The sequence below is a fragment of the Chaetodon auriga genome, chromosome 24 (genome assembly GCF_051107435.1).
Source record: "Chaetodon auriga isolate fChaAug3 chromosome 24, fChaAug3.hap1, whole genome shotgun sequence".
Taxonomy (NCBI): Eukaryota; Metazoa; Chordata; class Actinopteri; order Chaetodontiformes; family Chaetodontidae; genus Chaetodon; species Chaetodon auriga.
The window spans coordinates 9,334,681-9,345,994 of record NC_135097.1 but is presented as its reverse complement, the minus strand read 5'-3'; positions in this window follow the sequence as shown (position 1 = coordinate 9,345,994).

Here is an 11,314-nt window from a genome sequence, read left to right as displayed (position 1 = left end):
TCCATGAGGCAAGCCAGAGGTAAAGGAAAAATGTATTCTGTATTTATTCATTTCAGTATATTCTGTCACTTAGAACTTTAATAATAATGCGAGAACATACTGTAGCTTGCTAACCAGCTATGTGGAGCAGCTGGAGGGAAACAATAAATTGTGGATGCTTCGAGACCACAGATAAATTCAGCCATGTTTGACTTTTCTCTGTTGTGAATGGATTTGTAAGGCCTCTTTCAGCAATTCTCCACAATGAAGAAATGCATATTTCACCCTTTATGTGAAAGCCTAAGGCAACATCCAAGATTATTGGGTGTAATGTCATTTGTTTTCCTTGGGGGCAGAGTAACCAACCAACCAGAGAGCTACTGTCATTTCTAAATAATGAACTGTAATAGTTTTTCGAGTTGATTGCAGCACATGGAATTGTAATGTTTTCATTCCTTCATAACTCAGTCACTTTGTTCGATGTACATTGTATTGATGTACTTCTGGGTATTGAATCGCTCTGTAATGAATGCTTGATAATTGATCATTACTTGTATATGAGGTGAAGAAAATTTGAAAATACTGAAAGCCATTGGTGGGATCTTTAACTTAAGAAAAAGTAACACAAATGAAGTGTAAAAATACTTCTTTTACAACTAAACTACTACAAGTCCTGCATCCAAAATCAAACATGGTAAAATGAAGACGTATTATCACAAAACGGACATGAAGTTTCCGAAAGAATTGTTAAAATTGCTCCTTTGAGTGATTGTTTTTATGGTTACATTAATGTCTGAGCAGCATTTAATGTGGTAGCCAGAGGTACCTCAGATTGTACCTAAATTGCACCACTGCTGAAGCCTACCCAGTTATTAATAGATATTATATCTTAATCAGAGAGTGACAGTAGAAAGCAGACAGGAAATGAGATGCAGCAGAGTTTCCTAATCAGGACACAAACTGGGGACACTGGGACATGGTGAGTGCCTTAAACCTTGAAGCCACCAAGGCTCCCAATAGATCTAAAGATGAGAGTATCACAACATTTAGATTGTAAACCTGCTCCGCTAATGTGAAAAATGAGGAATAGCTTTTTAGCATTGGTAAATATTTTTACATAGCTTTTTGACAGGGCTATTGAATTGTTGCCTCCTATTTAAAAGAATAAATATGCTTTTGGCGAAAAAAGACAAAGCCAGCTGCATGTTAAGAGTTGAAATGAATTCACATTTTTAGTCCTCCCACAGTACCTCAAATACAGAATTCAGCCTCAGTTAAATAATCAATTATCAACCATATCCATGTTCTTCTTGATTGCCCACAGAGCTACCTGTGGCTATAATTGCCATTTTACTTTGAGTTGCAGCATGCTGATAAATTATTCTCTGTGGTTTGACCTTTTTTGTGTCATACAGCAACAGAATCCTTTCTTTGTGTGATTAAGTCTTGCATAGTGGTGGATGTTTGATAGGCACACAAAGGGAGGTTAAAGCTTGTGTGGACTGCATCCTCGTAAATCTGAGTATGAGAATGTTAATGGACATTTAATTTTTAACTGAACACATTTGGGAGGTGGATTTGATATGTATAATTAAGCCAGCATGGGACAAAGCTGTTGAAATAGATTGCTTTGCCACCTCTGAAGCTGCGGGTCTTGCAGTAATCTAACTGGTGGCTTTAAAGCTTCATGCTTAATTCGCTCTTGATTTGTTTCATCTCTTGAAATGACAGTGAAGCTCTGTATGAACGCATTATGGCGAGAGAAGCAACGTCATATTTCTGGTGTCGTAGTCAGTAGACGACCTAATATAAATCCACTATCTCTCTTTTTTCCATTTTATTTGAATTAATTGGTTTAAGTTTCAAGAGTGCTCTTTGAATTCATAAGATAATGCTGCCAGGGAGCATCTCTTTATATATCTTTATTTAAGTAGGCACTAACACTGTAAAATTGCAGTCAATTTGCACATCCCTCCTCAGAAGTCTTTATAACAATGCTGTACCTGATGGCACAATAACTGAAGCAGATGGGTTGATCTTGGCTCTTGGACTCAGAAGACATATTTGAAGGGGGTGTATTAAGTCTCAGTGTCCTCCCCGCGGCTCAGACTTGGCTCCACTAACAGTCATTCATCTTCACAGTCATCGCTCACATCATTCACAGTCATCCCAACACCTCCAAAACCCCAAGGGTGTTGAGGGAGACTCACTGAGAGATTCTGGAGGCTCCACGAGTGGCACCATTATCAGAGCCCAGTAATGGATTACCGCAATGGTCAGCCTGTCACGGTCAATGTTTGCCCTGACATTTCATGTAAAGTTCTCTTCCCCTGGTGAAATATCATATTGCGGCGAACAGGCAGTGGTTGTTTTGCCAAATCGGTTGTCACTGTGTTGGCGGTATAATGCCCTCCTTGCCCCCTCCTTGCTCTTTATCCCTGTCAGTCCTTGTATCTTGCCAGTTTGGCTAAAAGGACCTTCATTTTTTTCCATTCGTTGTGCTGAAATGATGATAATGTCGGCAAAAACATGTAAATACTTTTGGCTGAATACTAAGGAGCCTGATAATTGGTGTAAAGATGGAAGATGTTGTATTTTATGTTAAATAGCTTTTTTCCTTATTTCATGAAACGCTCTGCACACCCACACCGGTGTTTTCAGTTATTCTTGTTGATTAGACCTTTGCTGTGCTGGGAATTACACGGGGTCACCAAGCTCAATATACCAATATGAACGTTAAGGGCATAAGTTGTCCTGCCTTCACTGTCTCTATGCAAAGTGAGGGAGATGTCAGTCAGGCTTGGTCTGTGCACGCCCACAGTCGAGAGGTTTAATGAAAAAAGCATAAGTGAAAACACATGCGTGGGTCTGGGTGCATGTAATGTAATTCATGAATTTTTATAATAGTCAGTTAAAATGCCACTTTACATCTCTATATTACAGTCATTAGTTTCAGAGATTGAACCCTTTGAGCTAGCTGTGTACTCACCTTTTTTGAAATTCTTCTCTTGGACAGCATCATCTCCTATAAAGCTATTGTGCTGCTCATGGTACAGAAAATCACCACAGGCAAAATGAGTTTGACATTGGTCCATGATACAGGCAATGGAGGGTGACATATCCAATATCGAGAGAGTGGCAGGGCTAAATATTTTTGTCAGGCCAGCGGCTTTACTGTGAAGAGATGTGGATGAAGGGTTCGTTATGGGTCTGGATTTGAACACAGCATTCTGGAAATTCGAACTCCAGGTAAACTCTCCTCTTTGGTTTGCCCTTATGGTAAACAATCACATGGCACAGGAGGAGAAATCTGCAGGGTTTGTAACTTCAAACAGATGAAGAAGCAACAGCAGTGTCTACTGTTGAATACTTTAGATCAGTCAATTGTAAGTTTATTGAGCAAGCATACGAAAATGTACATGTAACTACTCCATCATGGCTTCCATAAAGTGTGTCAATGAAATGACAATTAAAGTGCATTTGAATACATTCCACTTCGGAAAATAGTGCACAAAAAAAATTTGTGTTGACATTTAATGTTTCTCAGTAAAACGCATTGTTTGTATCCGTAAGATATAACAAAGGAGTTGAATGTATTGTCTTCCTAATAAAACAATTTGCAAAGCCAATATTTTGAATATTTTAAATCATGCATTGTTTATTTCCTGTTTGTTTGCTAGCAGGCTTCCTCCCTGCATTTGTTGGCATACTGCTATGTTTGTTGGCACGTTACCGCCGCCAACTGTTAACCAGCAGAATATCCTGAAACAGCTGGCAGGATGTAAATCACATTGAAGGCATGTGCATCCATGAGTACGTCAGACAAACAAAACAAGGACCAATTTGTGATTAACGTTGCTCTGTGGCGCTACTAGTGAACTCTACAGGGTGCCTTTTGTGTATATTTGGCTAGCATGCTCATTGTTGCATAACACTCATACCAAGTTTGTAACTTCCTACTTACCAGAAAGTAGACATGATGACCATATTGCTCAGGTGTATTTTTCCCCAACAAAACTGAGAGCAGACAGATTATAGGCTTCATAGATAAAGCGTTGTCCATATCCTGTGGGAAATGGGACAGCATCATTACTCATAATTGGAAACCCTCGTGTGTACCGGGGCTACTGCCCAAGCGGCAACCTCCGGGCCTGGAAAATGACGGAAACTTGCCAAAAACTGCAGTTGGCCATTTGAAACTTGCTCCAAAAGGAAGTCAGTCCCCATACACCAACATATGGCATTGCCCAACGTCACAGCAGAAATTCATCCCCAAAGCTAATTTCCCTGTTTATGACAACTGTACTGGGGGGGGGGGGTTCCTAATTCAGAAAGTGTGTTCAGTAAAATTCTACATAATTTTGGCTGCTTTGAGTGACAGTTCATTAAGTAGCTAATTAGCCAGCTAATGAATTAGCCTTGTGTTAGCCTTCGAGCAAGATACCCAGCTGTTGTTGCAATGCTAACGGCAGCGCCTGCTAGCCACAGTCAGTAAGCCAGCTTTTACTTCCGAGCGCAGGCGTTGGCTGATGCAGATTATCCCAAAATGCCAGACATCAGTCCAACTGTGATTAATCGCGTTTATATCTGTTTTTTTGAGACAATTCACCTGTGCCCATGAGGCCAATTAGATCAACAAAATGTCTGCAGACACGGTGCACATTTTTATTTTCACATAATATTCTTCCTTCTCTCAGAATCAAGGAGATGTCACGTTCTGCTGATAAATGCTGTTGCTAATGCACTAAAAACTTTTCCATAAGTACTTTTTACAAAGTTTAGTTTATGATTAATTAATTAATTAATTAATTAATTTTTTTTAAAGCAATTGCAATGCAGAGATAGTGTAGATCTACTTAAAGGTCCAGTGTGTAAGATTTAGTGGCATCTAGTGGTGAGATTGCAGATTGCAACCAATGAATAGCCCTTGCCCCACCGATCTCTATCCAAGTGTGTAGTTGAACCAAGCTGCGAAAGTTGCAAAAAACACAATCGTGATTGGCTGCAGGCCAAAACATTGACATATAATATTATGCCTGCATTTCAGGAGGAAGTGTGCAGTGTAGCATAACCAGTGCATGAAGGTACTCACCAGTTCACAGTACTGGAACTTCTACATTTTAGTCTGTGGTTTACAGCACTTCTCACAAGCTTTTCTGGGCATGACTTTGACATTCAGAGTATTCCTGATTTTCTTCTTTTGAATTAGCCTCTTGATTGTTGAGTACAAATATGTGCTGTGTTCAGCCTGTGCATTTGCACACAGCTCCATGTCTTGTTCAGCACAGTTCACCTGTTAAAGTAGTTAAAGTAGCACTTGGGACGTGATGGTTTTAGGCATTTCATGCTGCCTGCTCTTACACTGAGCTGCAAGTCAACTTCCTGCTGGGATAACAGCCTGGGGAGTGTGTCACAGTGCAGGAAATAACCTGGTCAAATCAATGGACTGTTTTTTTGAAATGCCAATCAGACTTTGAACAGAGAGCAATTTAGATCAGCCTGAGCTGTCTGCACTCAAAGGTGTGAGTCCAAGGTCAAACCTTTTAGAAATCTATTGTCACCCAGAGCCTTACAGTTTAAAAGAGTAGATAAAAATATGTCCAGAAAGAAACCTTGTAATATTGCCTGATGGAAGATAAAGATATATTTTGTTGACCTTTTGCTTTATGCTTTTATGGTAGTTTACTAACCTTTCATAGCTCAGCAAGAGGCAATACAATCACCTACAAGACTAGAGTGATGCTGTTCTGTAACTACAGTTTAAATTTGATCTTATGAAAGTCTCACAGAGTGCATGCTAATGTAGTGAAAAGCCTCTCTTCTTGATGTTGTAATGCTTTATCTCCTCTTTTTCTGGTGCAGTATAGAGCTGTGGTGCATTGCAGATATACCATATATTTACATGACAGGGAATGACTTATCTTTTACCTTTGAAGTCACTAGTACTCTGCTTGAAAGGTACTGTACTGTTAAGTGTAAGGAAAAAGCCATGCATGCAGATGCTGCTTCAACTAGTGTGTTCCAGTGGTCTTTATTAAGAGTCCGATGCAGCTCGTGCAAACATCTTCCAGCCAGTTTATCCACCTTTTATCGACTCTTTTCCCTCATGCAGCGAGGTGAATCAGAGCAACCTCTTGTTCTCAAATACAGCATGAAAAGATACAAGTCAATTTCCTGTCTTTCTAGCTAGAGCTCAGGGCTGTAACATCACACTGAGATCAATTTGTAACATCTGTGTTTGTGTTACCCTGGCTATATTGTGTAAAGAATAGGTTGGGGAGCATGGCGGATGTGTGGCATTTTGTGATGAGTTAACAGCTTATTTGCAGTCCAGGTCTCTTGCCCTGCATCTTGAGTCCTTTTTTTTTACACAACCTAAACAAATCTTAGTCCACAATCTCTGTAAAACAGCAGTTTTTGGCATTGAGACATAGAACCCCTGTATAGAAACCTTCCATGTCTATTCACACATGAAATAACATGTTCAGGATAGATAAGGCTTTTTTCTCTTCACCACAATGCTGCTTAAAAATACAATCAAAATGTTTACAATTCTTGTCATGAATAAGAAAAAGCATTTTCAGTTGCCACACAGGTTGGCTTGACACTTAAATTGTATTTTTATGACTGGTTATTGAATGGTTTGAATGCAGATCATAGGCACTGCTGAGGAGGAGGCTTGTACCCACATCAGCACCTCCATGAACCCCCATGGACTTTAATGTCATTTCAGATAACATTCAGCTGCCTGCTTGAAAGTCTGAGGGTACCTAAGACAAATGGCCAGGACATCAAAATGTCAAGTTTCAGTGGTCATTTAATTCCTCTTTGGTCACATGCTAGACTTGTAAGAATTTGGCTCGACTTAAAACTAAAAATTCAGGGTGTGCAGGCTGACAACTAAATGACGGCGATTTTTTTTTTTTTTTTTTTAAATTGAGCATGTAGGGTGCAATTTTCCAAGGAGAATGGTGAGGATTGTTATCTCACACACGGATTTATGAAAGAATGAATCTCTCGTAAGCCTTAGAAAAATATAGATGCTATCGCTGTTAATGAAATTGCTATTGATGTTGTTTGATGTTGTGTTTAGTTGCCCGCTTCTTAATAAAGTTCATGCTGAGGGTGCCCATCACTGAATTCCCACTTAATCATATAACCTTTATCAAGGCTAAACTTAAAAATGCAAGCAGCCTCCAGACAAATCAAACCACAGCAACTCAAGCTGCTGCGCCCTGTGTGGAAAGAACACACTGAATGTTATTTTATGATATTCTGCCTGATTATTTGCTACAACTTAATATTGGTCCAATCACAGTGTTTATGTTTCTCGAGTTGACTGTGTTTCATTTCCTTACGCACAAGAAATTATAATTAAATGTCATATCTTTTCACAGACTATTGCCCTGCTGTATTATGAATGTTGCATGGAATAACTCTAAAATACATTGAGTATGCATAGAGAAATCATTTTATTCATCATCAGAAAGTCCTGTTAGTTGGAGAGTATTATCCAGCAATGTATGGAAAGAAAGTATTTCTTAATGAAAGATGCAGCATGAAAAAATTGTTAATCCAGTAGACATTTCTGTAGCAGTGTCCTCGTTGTTAATACTCAACGTGAACTGCTAAATGTTACAAAACCACTCGTTAACCCCTACACTTGTTAAATGTGTTGCCAAGGTGTGCCTTTTAAACGTTAAAGGGTCCCGCACTTAATGTCTTTCACCTTTTCTGTCGGTGGAAGCAGCAAAGGCAACAAAATGCATGAAAGTGTAATATCCCTGGCTTCTTTGCAGGCCTCACTGTAAAAGCTGTAGATTTTTAACAACCAGATTTTTCCTCTTGCTACCTCCATGTCTTTTCAACCCATTTTATTTTCTTCGACGCCATTAAAATAAAACACGTGACCGCTGGAAGGTTAAATGATTTGCTTGATGAAGATCACCACCTTATCTGTGCCTCGCGGAAGGAGGCAGGTTAACAGTTGATTTGACTGTTGTACTAATTGACATTAATACATGTCCATTTGTGTCGGAGCTGCTGCAGTGTGTATGCTGGGAACATGGCCTACCATTAGCATCTTGATGTGGAACCATAAACAGTGGGCATAGCACACTACTCACCAAATTAAAACACTAATTCACTTTGAAGGCTTTACACTATGATAAATAATGTCAATTTCTAAGTTGTGTACAGTATGCAAAATAAGCCCCTTAGTCGATTTTGCCCTTAAAAGCCATTCAGATTCATCGTCAGAATAATTCTTAGGAAATGTCCACTCGTGAGGGCTTTCGATGCTGAATAATGGCAAAAGCTAAACGTATTTCTCTCAAAGTGTCAATAATCAGACCATCCATTTTTCTCCCCTCACCACAGTGTCCCATCTTCCAAGCCCAGGACTCCTATTTTTTCACTTTTGGTAACATAATTAGATATTGAACCAAGCCACTCACGATAGATGAAAATAAACTGGAAGAAAAAGACAGATAGAAACTACAAACAAGTCAATTTGTGATGTGTCCCTAACCAATGGATGACTGAAATTCCATTACTTGCTGATATTCCTCAGTGTGAAGCCTTGATATTTGCAATATGATAGAGTTTTTGGTTTTGTGTCTCAGTAAGCAGTTTGGCTTTGCTCAATGACCTGGAGGGACAGCTGAAGATATATCAAAGACTGCTTTTTATTGTACAGGTGAGGTTAATTTGAGCCGAACACCTGTTGATGTCCTTGGTCACCAGTTCTTTGCATCACTCAGGCCATTCTTGGTCGTGGCTTCAGATATGTAGCTGCCTGGTGCAAATAATTACTTCTCCAGACCACGACTGCCTTTGCGTGCCGACGCGATGTGGAAAACTTTCGACAGTTTCCTCTGTTCAGACATGCTTCAACGCACGCCTAACGCCGTTCATTCTTTTAATAAGGGACTGCAGTGCAGAATGCCCAGTGATCTCATCGTCCTTTCAAATTTACAAGATCCTCTGAGAACTCTCAGAAAGGGTCCTGTTATCTCTACAAGTCACAATGAGTTCCAAGCACAATGCAGTGACAAGATTCCTTCCTCTAATTGTTTCCGTTGGCAGTGATCAATATTCAGTCAGTTGTTGTTTTTATTTTGCTTTGTAAATACATGATCTGCGAGCACTTCCACATTATTGGCAATGTCACTGAAGGTAGACACACATGAGGTGGACATATCTAGAGCGTTCAGCACATATGCAATCCAGCACAGCAGCCCTGCAATAAATACGACCCTTGTGAGGCTCATAATTTACACTGTGTCAGGAAGGTGTTGAATCACCTCTGTGATCTTTCTTGAGGATTCTTGTCATCCACAGGGAGTTGATGATGATTGTAGATCCCTTTTATCTTGACCAATCAAGTTAACATAATGCATGGATTTAAATTATACCTTTCTAGTGCCGTCGCAAAATTGGAATATTATAAGCATGACATTACCAACCTTTAGGTGTGCTTATGCTCTGTACTCTGCAGCTGCTGCTTTTCTTTCTGTTTGTGTGGATCATACTGTACATGCTGCTTTGGTGCATAGAACGCAGTATTATTAGTGGCTTAAATGATATATGATGATGATGATGATGATAAAAACAATCATCTAAATGTGCAATTTATAAGATAGTAATAATGACTGCAATGAAGATATGGCTTCCCACCAATATCATGTGTACAGATACTGTTTGTTTAGTTGTTTGATTAATTCCAAGATGCATTTTCCATTATTCACAGCATTTGTGGAGCAGGAGGAATGAGTTTAGAAGGCTGAAGCTGATGAATGGGATGTCAATGAGCTTGTCGTTGCTGTCAAAATGATTATGTCTTAAGCAGCAGAGCCAGAATATTTCCAGCTCTCAATGGGCCCAAATCAAACAGGCCACACACTAGAATGATAGATTTAACACCTGTAGAAATAAAGCTGTTGATTTGATCCGTTAAGGACATGTACATTCTAAGCAATGATATGTTCACCTTTGCCAACTTAAGATCTTCAGTGTTAAAATATGATGATGCCCAGAGAGCCTGTCTGCAAGCAAGAATTGGAAATTTTGAAGTCTCAAAACTTTTCTTTGGCCCACTAATTGTATTCTCCATTATCCATCAGAATCTCAACATTCTGCAAAAAGTGTCAAATTAGCTGTCAGAAACTTGGATGGTCTCTTTCGTTCAGGTTGTTCGGTCTTGTTTTCATCAAGGCAGATTTCGTTAAGAGCTATCTCCAAATTAGGTATTTTTTTTTGACATGGAAAAAGTTAATTTTGCTTATGTCAAATGTTGGATTGAGTGTTGAAGGTCTTTGTATTCTGATCTGTTGATCTCCTGCAGCCTGTTCCGACAAGAATTAAAAAGAGGAGCATTACTCACATTTTTACAGCATTGCATTGTCTTCTACTTTATATTACAATAAAAAATGTAAAAACTTTTATCAATCACCTTAAACGGTGTATTGATTCCAGTTGCTGTCTCGGCCTCGTCCGTGTATCCATTTGACTTCAGAGTCAGAAGCAGGCTGAGTGTTCCCAGCGTTTTCCCTCAACTGCCTAACGACTTGAGTTCACATGCCAATATCAGACGCTATATTCCTGAACATGGGAACAAAAAAACACCCCACACTTTCACTTCTTAAAGTTTTTACAAAGATATTACATATTGATCCTTTTGTTTTCCCACTTCTGAACCAAAAATAATTTGACAGCATAGCTGCAGATAAGAAAAAAATCTGATCACAGTAAGCAAAACATTCAGAACTCAAGTCGCTTGCTTCACCCAGTTGGCAGATGTTTTTCACATATTCACTTATTTATTCGCTTACTTTGTTTTGCCATGCAACTGTCTAACGGATGGAGTCTTAAACCATTTCACAGTGAAGTATTTTCAGGGCCATCCATCAAGCTGGATGGCCAAAATCTGTGTGACTCTCCCAGATAATGACTTGTGGAACGTTCAAGCTGGGCCTGTAAATGGGAAGGGAATTTTAGTGTGGGGCCCCGCGCTCAGAGGCCTGAGATCTCACTTACTGGGAGCAGACGTGGCTTACGAAGGGAAACTCTTTATGATTAGCATCCTGAAAACTGAAGAAACGCACAGATGTAGACACACATGCATCTGTCGGTCAGACCTCAGTGAAACACTGTATGCACAATTCAGATAAGGTTCAGAGATGAGAATATATCAGCACATGTCACATCAGTATACGTGTGTATATCTTAATTTTAGCATTCTTGAGACTGTTCAGGTGAATGAGTACGTAGATTGAGTATCAGCATGCAGTTTTTATTCCTGTGAAAATGAGAGCTTGATGTCTCGCTCATTTTT